The 13,268-nt window shown below is 43.6% G+C and overlaps 1 protein-coding gene across 1 annotated transcript in view; it reads right to left on the bottom strand.

Moving 5' to 3' along the window:
• Positions 1-13,268, bottom strand: part of UBR1 (ubiquitin protein ligase E3 component n-recognin 1) — a gene marked incomplete in the record, with an annotated part of 4,571,807 nt that overhangs the window by 2,574,977 nt on the left and 1,983,562 nt on the right.

The following is a 13,268-nucleotide window of genomic DNA, read 5'->3' as shown; positions in this document are numbered from 1 at the left end:
GACTTAAGACTCCAGGTAAGGGAGTATTGTGCACCCCCCCCCTTCAACCTTTGAACTTTCAATACAGACAAGTTACAATGGCACAACCAAATTCTGGTAAGTATCCAGTCTGGATAACCTGAGGTCTACATCTTTGTTTTCTGCAGATGGCATCTTATTCTCCTCAACTGACTACCATCTACCACTGAATATGAAGTGAATGGAATAAAAATTAAAGTTATGTACTTGCCATAATGACAGATCTGTGTTATCTGTTTCAATTCTTCCTCTACTGACGGATCTTGGATTCGACCTCGAATTTGACTTCAGCTACTTTTTTTAGACTTCGGATCTGGAGCTCAGGCTCCTCCCATTACCCATAACCCCTCCTGTCCCCAATATTACCTCAGCTTGAGTTTGCCCTCAAATTCTATAATCACCACTACATACATTTATAAATATGTATTACCAGAAGACTACATGACAAAGCAAAGGAAAAATATGCACTGGTCAACAGTATGTCAAGCTGTATCAATGGCAGCCTACACGGTCATATCAGAAGACAAAAAAAAGAAAAGGTTAACCATAAGATGTAAAGGGGAAAGAAGGGAGGGAAGCTGAGGAAGGACAGAAACAGACAAACAGATCTATTATGACAAATACATAATTTTCGTATGTAATGTTGTCTTTTCCATCCACTGTTTAATTGATAGGACACAGTCCATAGTAATTGTAAAAGTAACTACTAAAGTAAGTACGTACTTGAAGTATACTTAAATTCTATAGGTGGTCTCATGAAGGATGTTCCGGAGGACAGCAGACCCAAAAGCCACCCTATCTCTGCAAAGCACATTCAAATTATTGTGGGAAATGTAGGTATGAAACATTAGACCAGGTAGCAGCAGCACAAATGACATTAACTGAGGCCCTAGAAAAGAAGGCTGAAGAAATGGAAACAGATCTTACTGAGTATGCTTTTGTGGTTTAGGAAGGGCCAGACCTTTTTGTTTATAAACATGGGAGATACAGCCAGTCAACCATCTGGTTAGGTAATCTTTGACATGCCTTGACCCATTTTTGTCTTAGAACATAAAACAAACAATTGATCCAATTTCCTAAAAAGTTTGGTTTAATGAAAGCAGAAACATAATTAGTCCAATAAATGAAGCACATATACTCATTTATTCAAAAAAATTGGATGATTAATACTGGAGTGAAATCTGTGAAGCTACTTTAAGCAAAAAAGAAGGACTGGTGCATAAAGTATCCCTTGTCCTTGCAGAAGATAATATATGGAGGTTGGCGAGACAGAGCTTGAAGCTCCGACACCCTTCTGGCTGAAGTAATCATTACCAGGAAGAGTTTTAGGTCCACTTTGGCAACAGGTTCAAAAGGAACATGAGTCAAGATGGTAACGTCCCAAAGAAGAGTAGGAGCTCTAAGTGCAGGTCTAAGAAGAAAGGTACCTCTGAAGAAGGCTTTGCACAGTTTGAGTAGAAGCATGACTCTCTCTCATATGGAAACTTGAGATGGCATCTAACTGAAAACTGACAGTAGAATAACTAGCTCTGTTATGGAAAATGGAGGCAAGGAATTCTAACACTACTGTTATAGAAGTAGAAAAAGGATCTTCACTTTTCTAGTGGATGATTTCTGAGAAGTAATAATGGGAACACTTGGGATAAGCCTGGACTGAGTAGCCATTATTGGAAATGGACAAACAACGAGGTTAACTTTACGGCTTGAATATCCAGATAAGGCACTCTGGATGGGTAAGAAAGTAGATCTGGATTCAGAGATCCAGCACCCACGCAGTATGTACCAGATGAGGCCAGAGGTAGAGAAAACACAGCTGCTGAGGCCAAAAAGGGGCAATGAGGATAACCTTGACCTTCCATTGTAATGCCTTTTGTAAAAATTTTGGGATTAGGGAGTTTGTGGAAAAGCATATAGGAGATCATAGGGCGATTCGTGGATCACAATGTCTCTCGGAGACCCCCCCCCCCCCAGGTGTTTTGAGCAAAGAACTTGTGCATTTGGAATTGATGGAAGAAGCAAAAAGACCACAGCATGCTTGGCCACATTGATAACAGAACTGTGTAACTACTGTTGGGTTGACAGACCACTAGTGAGGTAGCAGAAGAGATCTGCTCAACCTGATAGAAAGTGGGTCCTACCCAAAATGTGTGTTGCCATCAGGAAAGATCTCACTCACTCAGACACTCTCATCATTTCTTGACACAACGGATAGGAGCATGTTCACTGTTGTCTGTTGATGTACCAGACTACTGACATGTTGTTGATCTAGACAGAAATCACCCACAGAGAAAGGACATCCTGAAAAAGTCTGTAACATTAGGAGGACTGCCCTCATCTCTAGGACAATGATGTGAAGACTGGTCTCTTAATGGGGACCATGTGCCTTCAACTACCAGGCAAAACCCCCACACCCTAGGTGGGAAGTATCCATGGTCACTGTTGCTTCGCTTTGGGAGAGGGAGGAACAACTGGAAAGTCCCAAAGCACTTCTGGAGACTGAATCCAATAAAATACATGTTTTCTGAAGATCTTTGCTAAGCATTTTGAAAAAGTCATGGGGAGGGATCTGATGGATCAGTTGACCACTACTATGCAGCACTCTCATATAACATCTTGCCAAGCGGACCAAAGTAATGGGACTGGCAAAGATCCAAGAAGTTGAAGAACTAGTCTGGCAAGTGGCATCCAATAGGAAAGGAACTGCTGAGCCCGATTTCTTAGGGTCAGTAACTTGTTCGCCGGTAACCTTGAATGGCTGTATCTAAACAAACTTCAACTAACTCTAGAACTTGCACTGGGGAAAGTTAAGATTTGTCCTGGTTCACTGTAATTCCCAACTTGGAGCAAAGCTAAAACAAGTAGTTTCTGTCCTAGTGTAGCAGAGGTCTGGTAGGAGTGGTAAGTTGACAGTCTTATAGAAAAGGGTACACCTGGCACCCTTGCAGCTGAAGATAAGTTGCACAAGTTCCATGCATTTGGTAAACATCCAGGGGCTCTGGTGAGACCAAAAAAGCAGGGTCCTGAACTGAAAATGACCGGCTTCCAGATAGAAATGAAGGAACTTCCTGGAGTGTCTATCCGCTTCTATGTGGTAGTATATATCCCGAAGGTCTATTGACCACATCCAGTTGTCTTTCCTGAGGAAAAGGATAGGTTGTACTGTGATCATTCAGAACTTTATATGCTCGACAAATTGGTTCAAGTAACTGAAGTCTGAAAATGTCCTTAGGTACCTGTTCTTTTATAGCATTAAAAAGAACCTAAGAACCTGAGATAAATTCCGAACACTTGTTGTTCTGGTGGGACCTCTTGGATGACTCACTTGTCTACCACTTTTTTTTTTTTTACTTCTAACGTTGCTGCTGCTGTTCTTTGAGAGAGTGGTTAACTGGGAATTTTCTTTCACAGTGGGGGTGGATATAGAAAGGGGATGAAATTGCCCCTGGTCACACCCAGACATCCTTGGTAATGGACTTCCAGGCTTTTGGGTGCAGAGACAAGTGTTTCCCAACTGCCTCTAGAGTGCAGCAGTCGGGCAACCATTAAGGAGTATTGGAAAGGCCAACCGGAGAAGGGACTACTGAAGCCTTGATTCTGCAGCCCTTCTCTGTCACAACAGCACCTTGTGCCATTAGAATCCACCCATCTGTCTTGACAGGATCCATCTCCAGAATAATTATGAGAAAACATGAGACTTACTAAATCACAGTTTCTTATACCCAATACCCATTCTGGTTTCTAGAGAAGGTCCTTTAGGGGGTGGAGAACCATATTCCTAGAGCAGAAAGAATCTTCCCATCCTGTTAACTCCTGGAGAGTGTCTGACCTTGGGGGCAAACAAGGTCAACCTATCAAACGAGACATTGATAAAAGATATCTCAAAAGGCTCTGTCAGATCATACAAGCACATTGAGTCATGCCTTCTTTTTGTAATACCTGTTCCTTGCAAAACATCTTCCTTTGCACTAGACAAGACTCATCAAGATGTTTGACGGGGATTGAAGGGTGGCCAGATGAGAATTTACTGTCTTCTGTCTTATGCAGACATGAACCCATAAAAAGATTTGAAAAGTTCCTTATTCAAGTCTCTTTGAAACCTAGTCATGTGTCTTAAGTAATTCAGTAACCTTACAGCAGAGGTAGATGAGGCATAAACACACTTTCCAAATCTGTCCAAAGCCCTGGATTCTCTGTTATGAGAAAAGACAGAGCAGCTTTCTTCCACGAGCTCCTCCTTAGTGGCTGCTGGCACTACCATGGCATCCCACTGCCAGACCTTTCGTCCCATGAGACTGGTGTTTAAGGGCCAAAGGGTTGTTTGTCCAATTTCCCGGGGATTAGTTCAGTGATGCAAGGTTCCTTCCATGACTGGTGAAAGATTAAAAACACCATCTCATCTGGGGACACATCACTCAGAGAAGCTGAGACAGAACCAAACACCTCAAGAAAGAATAGTTGTGTAAAATCTTACCATAACCATAGATGTCCTTCTCTTCCATGTTGCAGTATTCTTACTGTGGGATTTCCCACCTCAGGTGGCCCAACATTGGCTCCTATCCAAAAGCTTAAGCCTGGTTGCTGTAGGTGCGTGGGACGTCACACGTAGGGCCATAAACCAGGGACCTTAAATGTGACATCTGCACGCATAGACCTCAGAACCTGAAGGCCAGACAGACGGTATTAAGAGAGGAAAAAGTGATTGTTACCTAGAAGAGTCAAGTGTCATATGCTGGCTGGTTGCTCTTGGTTAAGGGCAGAGCTTCTAAAAGCTAGGAGCTAGGTTAGTAGTCTAATGTAATGCAGGGGGAAGGTAGGAGCAATGGAATACTGCAACACGGAAGAGAAGGACATCTATGGATATGGTAAGATTTTACACAACTATTCTATGTCCCTCTAATTCCTATGTTGCAGTATTCTTACTGTGGGATAGTACCACAACAGCTAGTTAGAGGCAAGGGTGACAGTAGAGGTGGAAGATTCCAGAAACCTATGCAGGATTGTCCTAGCAAAGCCTGCCCGGGCTCTGGAGACTTGATCTAGTTTGTAGTGCTTGGTGAAGGTGTGGATAGTGGACCACGTGACAGCTTCTAAAATCGAAACTGTCTCCAGCCCTTTGAGGAAGGCTTTGGAAGTAGCCATACCTCTGGTGGAATGAACTCTCACCCCCTGGGGTAAAGGTTTGCCATGGTGTGAGTAGCAGAAATAAATAGATTTTTTGATCCATCCTGAGATAGTTTGGTTGGAAACTGCCTTGCCCATAGCCCTGGGGTGGAAGGAAATAAAAAGTTGTTCAGATTTTCTGAAGGGTTTAGTTTTGTCTATGTAGAATCTACGTTGTCTGTGCATATACCCAGGGAATGGAGAATCCTCTCACTCTTGGTAGCTAGAAAGGGGAAGAAGGTAGGCAGGTGAATAGATTGATTTTAAAGACAGCTCGTTTACCACTTTAGGCATGAAGGAAGGGGTAGTGCTTAACGTCACCCTGGCCTTGTGGAAGACAGTGTAGGGGGGCAGGCCACGAGTGCTTGTAACTCTGACACTCTTCTAGCAGAAGTGATGGCGACCAACAGTACAGTTTTCCATGTACACAGTTGTAAAGTATCATTACTAGCCGGTTCAAAAGGGCTGTGTTAGTTTCTCCAGGAAAAAGTTTAGATACCAAGGTGGCGGGATGGGTTTTCTAGGTGGTCTAATGTGCAAGACCCCTCTCAGGAAAAGTTTAACATCTACCCTGGATAGTAAAGGGGGGTCTAGAGGCAGGCAGGCAGGCAGATATGGCTGAAAGATGTACTTTCATTGAGGAGTATGAAAGGCCATCCTTAATGAGTTCACACACATATAAGGACTAGGGAAGGGTCCATCTGGCTGGGGTCCCTGCCATTAAGTAGACACCATTTTGAGAATCTCTCCCATTTTGATGAGCATGATTTTCCAGTACAAGTTTCCTGGTCTGCCTCGGGACTGTAAGCATGTCCACTGAATAGTGGTGTCTAAAAGGGATTAGAATTATATCACCCAGAGTGTTAGTGCTAACATCTGTAGGCAAGGATGGACTAGGGCTCCCTTTTGTTGTGTGAGAAGGTCCACCTTGTGGGGTAACTTGTGTTGATTGCCCTTGACTAGTGAGTTAAGTATGGGGAACCAGTACTGCCTTGGCCAGTAGGGGGTCACTAACAAGATTTTTGGTTTGTCCTTCTTGATTTTCAGTAGGACCTTTTAAATTAGAAGGAAGGGGAAAGGCGTAAAGAACCAGTCCCTTCCATGGAGTGCTGAAGGCATCTACTCTCCAGGCTAGTGGGGAGTGATCCTTGGTGTAGAAATTGGTCAATTGTCTGTTCTGGGGGGGGGGGGGGAGGCAAACAGATCCACTTGAGGAGTGCCCCACAGGTGGACAATGTCTAGAAAGGTTTCCCTGTTCAGCATCTACTCGTGTTGTAGAGATGATGTTCTGCTTAGATCATCTGCCTGTTTGTTGTCCTGAGAGAGTATGTATGAGACCTGCAGGGACAGGTTGTGCCTGGAGGCGATTTCCAGATTTGCAGGGTTATTCTGCAAATGAGGTAGGTTTTGGTTCCTCCTTGTTTGGTGAGGTACCACATGACTGTAGTGTTGTCTGTGAATATTAGAAGGGGTCCTGGGTGGAGGGCAGGAAGAAAACCCTACAGGACTAGAAGAACTGCAGTCACCTCCCTCCTAACATTGATATATTTCATTTGAAGGGCAGGGTTCCAAATTTCCTGAACTTTGAAGTCCTTGCAGATGGTACCCCACCCTAGGTCTGAAGCATCTGTGTAGATGAACTTGTTTGGGGAGGCCATTTGGCAGCCATTCCTGGGTTGTGACAGGCTTGTTGAATCCACCACCTTAGCTGACTTGAGACAGGGCAGAAAGGAGATTTGCTTCTAAAGAGTGTAGGTGTTGTGACCACACGTTCTTTAGGTACCATTGGAACTTCCGTATATGCATTCTTGCCAAGGGAAGCATGGGATGGTGGCTGCCATAAGCCCCAGGAGTTGCAGGAATTGTCTTGCAGAAATCTGGGATTCCAGTAAAAGGTTTTGAAAGTGAGTGGAGAGGGACCGGGCCTTTTCCTGTGGGAAAAAGGCCCGCATTAGTTCTGTCCTGATCCTGCAGTCCAGAAAAAATTTGTCTCGCTGAGGGAGCAAGGAGGATTTGTTTAAATTGAGGGTGAACCCCAGGTTTTGAATAAGGGTGCTGGTGAATCTGAGGTGGTCTCTGAGATGGGTTTCTCTCTCTGCTAGAAGGAGAATGTCGTCTACGTAGGGATACAGTTGTAAAGCTTGGGTCTTGCAGTAAGCAATGGCTGGGACGATGCATTTTGTGAATACTCTGGGTGCTGTAGACAAACCAAAGGGCAAGACTGTAAACTGAAAGTGAGAGTAGGGTACAGAAAAACGTAGACATTTTCTGTTGGAGGGTTTTATGGGGATATGAAGGTAAGATTCCTTTAGATCCAGAGTGGCCATAAAGGCCTGGTCTGGGATAAAAGGGAGTAGAGTTGGGAGGGAGAGCATTTTGAAAGAAGGCACTTCTATAAATAGGTTCAGGAAAGACAGATCCAATACAGGTCTCCAAGGACCATCCATTTTGGGGACCAGAAAGAGTCTCGAGTAAAATCCTTTTTCCAGATGGGTAAACAGTGGGATAGGCGGGTTGACAAAGGCAGATGGGCAAGGCAGTCACACACTGTTGGGTGCATTTCTATCATGAAAAGACTGTCTAGGACTTGGTTGAGAGGTGGCAGATCCGGAGAAGGTTTGCCTTTTGGTTCCCCTCCTGTGCCAGGGAGGAGGAAGAGGATCTCCCGACAAATGAGGTTTTTGCAGGGTAGTTCCTGTATTACTTTGGAATAGGGGACACAAGCAAGTGCTTGATGTCCTGCAGTTCCTTGCTTTTTTCCTGCTGATTTTTAAAAAGCTCTGCAGACTGTTTTCCAAACAAAAGGTTATGGTCTAAGGGGATGTCCACAATCTTAGTTTTAAAGTCTTCTGGAAGAGATGGTAGGTGCAGCCAGGAGTACCTGTAGAGGACAGAAACAGAAGCTGCTGACCTGGCAGAAGCCTCTGCAGCATCACAACTGCACCTAACTGAATGTCTGGCTACCTGTGAAGCTAGAGACAATTTAGATGTTATGTCGGAGTTGGTAGGGAAGTCAGGTGTGGCAGCCGGGAGATTAGCTGCTTGTGAGACAAGGTCCAGTGCATATTTAACTGTGTGTGTCTGGTAATTTATAGCACGGAAGGCCATGGTGGAAGAGGTGCACACTTTTTTACCATTCCTGTCCATGGTTTTCTTGTCTTTATCAGTAGGCAAAAGAGATGCAGCGGGAATACGTCGGGATTGCTTGTCTGGAGAGACAGCATTAACTGCAGGGTCTGCCAAGGGGGGTTTGATTAAGAATTTTTGATCATCAGGAAACTTATAAAACCTGTCTAGTCTTTTAGGTGCAAGTGGTTGAGAGTCTGGGATTTTGGACGCAGAGGTAAAAGCATCCAGATAGGCAGGTAAGACTGGTGGGATGGCTGATAGGGAGGGAGACTCCATTTGAAGGAGTTCAAAATACCTTCTCTGGGTGTCAGTCATCTGGGTATTGTCCCATGTAAAGTACTCTGATCTTAGTTATTGTTTCACCAAAGGTAATGTCCTCTGGTGGCGAGTCCCCTTCAAAAGATTCCTCATCTGGTGAATAATATTCTAAAGGGGAGGCAATATGGGATGCATAAGAAATGGACTCTTCAGAAGAGTAGTAGTAAGGTTCTAGTCTCTCCTTTCCTCCTTGGGTAGTCTGCAAGGGTAGAAAAATGGCTTAGGGAGGCCTAGGACTGAGCACTGGTATAATGGAGGGAACAGAGTCTGTGGGCCTGAGGGCCATAAAGGTCTGCATCAGAGAGTTAGTGAAAGACTGCCAGTCAAGGACTCTTTCAGGGGACAGGAGTCAGATGTTTAGTTTTCTGTTTACATTTAGTAGGCGTTGGCTTGAGAGAAGACCTAGGCTGTGAAGTTTGAGTCTCAGGAATAGAAATATCTGAAGGGCGACTGACTGTTTCTGGTTCCCCCTCGACATTGGTAGGAACTGATGTCTGGACCATCTCCGTGGACATGCAAGTCTCAACTTCTGAAGTGGCTTCCTCGGTGGGAACCGAAGTAGTCTGTTCTGTTGGACGTCCCTCAACTCCTATATTAGAAGCTGGCGGGATGTCCGATGCCGGAGAGGCAACGGAAGTAGGCCTGGAAACTTTGGCTTTTTTCCACGGTGGTTCAGTCGGCGTGGACGATTCGGGGTCCATTCTAAGCGCAAGCTTTTTGACATGTTGGTTCTCTAAATATAAATTTAGTGCATTCAGACAGCTGCGGATGGTCTTTGATATCAAAGATTTTCAAATGGAAAATGCAGTACGATCGTGTTCCTTCCAAGGACAAAAAACGCAACGGTTGTAAGTATCCTTAAGCGGTATCTGACGCCAGCAACAGCAATTTCCATTTTTAGCTGACATTGGCTAATATAAAATACAGCTAACCAAGCTCAAACAAAAAGAACGCAAGGCTTCCCCCCAATGGGGATACTTGGCTTTTTAGAAGTCTTCTAGAGTTGGAACGAAGCGAACGATGTGACATTATCTCTGGCTGAAAAGTTCTGAGGTCTGTGCGTGCAGATGTTACATTTAAGGTCCCCGGTTTATGGCCCTATGTGTGACGTCCCACGCACCTACAGCAAACAGGCTTAAGTTTTTGTAGAGGAGCCAAAGTCAGGTCGCCAGAGGCAGGAAATAACACAGTAAGAACACTGCAACATAGGAAAAGGAGGACATCAATGATTTCTCCTTGGAAGGGGCTTTGGAAAAAACAACAACTTTTCTGCTACAGCAGCTCAAGGATCTCCCCAAATGACCCATCCTCAAGGGTGATCTAGGGAAGACCTCTTCATCGAAATCCATGTCTTCTGTCAAGGATACCTAGAGGAGAGTCTACGTGCCTCCTCTTACATGTATACTTCTGAAGACCCTCTGTGGAGCTGTAGGTGGAGGTTCTGGAGAGGACTCGGAAGCCAGAGGGGAATCTTGAATGATGACTCTCTCAAAGCTACTGTGAAATGCCTGTCCCAGTGGGACAGGCTGTGCAGGATCAGGATGCAGGGCTACCAGTTGCAGAATAGGTGGAGCTGAGAGGAATTAAAAATGTATGCTATCTAGATGTGGAGAGAGTTCTCTCCACTGCCTTGAAGGTAGAAGCTGAGGGAGAACCCAAGGTCACTCTAGAAGGAGCAGAAGCTGCCAAGCCAGCATGACCAAGAGCACCACTGGGATCTTCTCAGAAACCATAGCTGGAGCCAAGCTAACGTTGCAGCTCTGAAGGGAATGGATGGTGCTGACAGCTTCAAAGTTGAAATCTTATTCCCAGACTCTACACAGAAGTTTCGGCTCCAAAGAAATCGGAGCCAGCTGGGTTAGAGATGTTGGAGTTAAGAAAGATCAAAACCTCAGATCCAACATGGACAATCTAGAAGAGTTGAGCTCCAACATCCCCAAGCCCAGAGGTTGGAATGGCATAGGAAAGCTCATAGGTTTGATGGGAGAAAGAGATGGAAGACCTCCCAAATGAACTGAAGAACTTCATCATTCTATCCACATCAGCTTCTGTCAAGATTCTGGTAGACCTGACAGACTTCAGTGATGACAATGATGTAGAAGATGGTCTCTAAGATCTCTGTAAGTAACTCACCTGCAGAAAAGGTGACCATAGACTGGGGGAGACTACATCCAGGGAAAAATATCACCACTGAAAGGTGGGGTCTTGGGTCAAACTGAAAATGGATCAGAGAGATCAGTCGAATCCAAAGGCTTGGAAGTTTTTGCTCTTGGAAATGAAGACAAAATGGATGCTTGTGAATGATCAGGGGATCACTTTGTCTTTGAGCCTGTCACACTATAAACGCCTTATATTTATAGAATGTCTTCTTACTTAAAGGAGAAGCTACACATGCAGATTTGAGTGAGTTAGAAGGAATAAGACCCTTAAGTATTAGCTTGTTCCATTGCTCAATCATGCCCCACTGACCAAATGCCATGCAACTAGAGCAACTTCTAAATGAGCTGCCCCAAACAGTACAAGCATTTTAAGTGGGAGTCAAAATTTGGCATCTTGTGGTTATAAGCCACACACTTTCTTAAACCATGCAGGCTTTTCTAACATAGTCCCTCCCTGTAAGTTAAAAAAGGAGAAGCACAGAAAAGACATTACCAGCAGTGGTAAACAAGTAATAAAACAAGATAAAAGATTAGTGTAAAGCTATAAAGAACACCACCAATGGTAACAAAGATTACTAGACAAAACTAGTAATAAAATAGAAGTGCAAAAGGAGAGAAAGGACTAGAAAAGAAACATTTTGTTAGATTGATAGAAAAGGGAAGGAAAGATGATGAAGAGGAGACTAAACCATCAAGAAAAAATAACATTTTAAAAATCAAAACCCAATTAGGGTCACCACCTGTCCCACTATGCAAGGGACAGTCCCTCTTTGGGCAGTTGTGTCCTGCAAAAAACTGAAAAAAATGACAAATGTCCTGACATTTTAGGACAAAATTATTTCCTATACTTTATGTAATAGTCGCATAAAACAGTTATTCTGTTTGAAACACCTAAATGTTATAAGAAACAGAAAAGGCAACTAAAATGCTACAAGAATAAGCTTTTATTTAGGCAAAAATGTAAAGTTCTGTCCTGTGCACTGACTGTGGGTATGTTTCGCCCTGCAAAATCTGACATTTGTACCAAAAATGTCCCACTTTGTGCAATTGAAAAGGTGGCAACCCTAAACCCAATTAGCCTGAACCAGAAATCACATCTGACCTTTACAAGAGGCAAACGATATCTGAGGTAATGTTGGTGAAAAAAGGATTATGGGAAAGGGGAGGAGCCGGAGCTATAGATCCCAAATCTGAAAAAAGTCCGATCAGAGGTCAGATCAGAGACCCATCAGTTGAGGAATGGATTGAAAAGACATCAGATATAAGCACCTCCAAATAACATGCCATGCTTTCCACGAAAACCAAAAAGAGTAGACTGCTCGCTGAAGCTAAGGTTGAGGTGTACAGTTTACTGAGGTCGAACTTAAATACCCTCTGGTCTTGTGCAAGAGTGAAGGTAGTGGGGATCAGGAGACTGACCATTGGATACGTTCAACAGTACTCCCAAGTGCTATACTAGTGTGCAGTCATGATGCAAAAGGCAAGTCACAGAACAAAGCTAACAAATTATCAATAAATTTATGTCGCCATCCCTCACCTATGGTCATGAGATTTGAGTAGTGACCAAAAGGATGAGACCACAAATATAAATGACAGAAATGAAGAACCTTGACAGGATAGCTACGCTGTCCCTATGTCACATAGCTCAGGAAACTTGGAAGATCTTGGTGTACAGATACTACTCCTCCATGTTTAAATAAGTTAGATGAGGTGGTAGAGGCATTTTATGAGAAAGATCTTGGGTGCCTCCCATGGGAGATTCACCAGGTATGGACATTTGTTAGAAAGTCCCATAGCAGACCCACAACACACACCGGAAGGATTCACTTCTCTCAACTTACTTCAGACATCATCAAGTAAGCTGGAGACAAAGAAAACTGGTCTACCCTGCTCAGCTAGTTACCACAGTGATCCTCACAGCACTGCAAATGATTGACAGAAATTTATGACCATTATAACAGTCGTATCAGCTGAAACTAATGTCTTTTGGTGTACCCATTCTCCCTACATGTTAACACAGATGCACATAGTTCTGTAAAATTATTCTATGCTAAAATCTTGCTGTCAAATTCATATTTAAAAGCCTTCCACAGGGCAATGGCGATGTATAGCTTTGTGGCAAACATGTCTAATATTGTTATCAGACTGACATACACTTTTGTATTAACCCTTCTAATATACAAATTTTAAAATTCCTAAAATCTCAGATAAGTTAGTGCAAACCACTGGAGAGTTAACAAGCTGCTTTCTGTAGTCCAAGGTTTGAGTCATACTGCCTTCATTTGCCACCTGTGTAACTCTGAGCAAATCACTTAACCAGACAGTGCTTTGGGGTAACTGGAAAACAAAGTACTGTTCTTCAGAAGTCTCCTGGACTGCATGCCTAAATACTACTATTAAACCTATATTCTAAATGTGCTCACTTTCAATGAATGTATATCCATTAAACCAGTGTTAAAACAGAAAGCAAGTTGTATCTAATTT

This window comes from Protopterus annectens, chromosome 6.part0, assembly GCF_019279795.1.
Source record: "Protopterus annectens isolate FY-2018-M chromosome 6.part0, PAN1.0, whole genome shotgun sequence".
NCBI classification, from domain to species: Eukaryota; Metazoa; Chordata; order Ceratodontiformes; family Protopteridae; genus Protopterus; species Protopterus annectens.
This window is presented reverse-complemented; position numbering and strand designations above follow the sequence as displayed.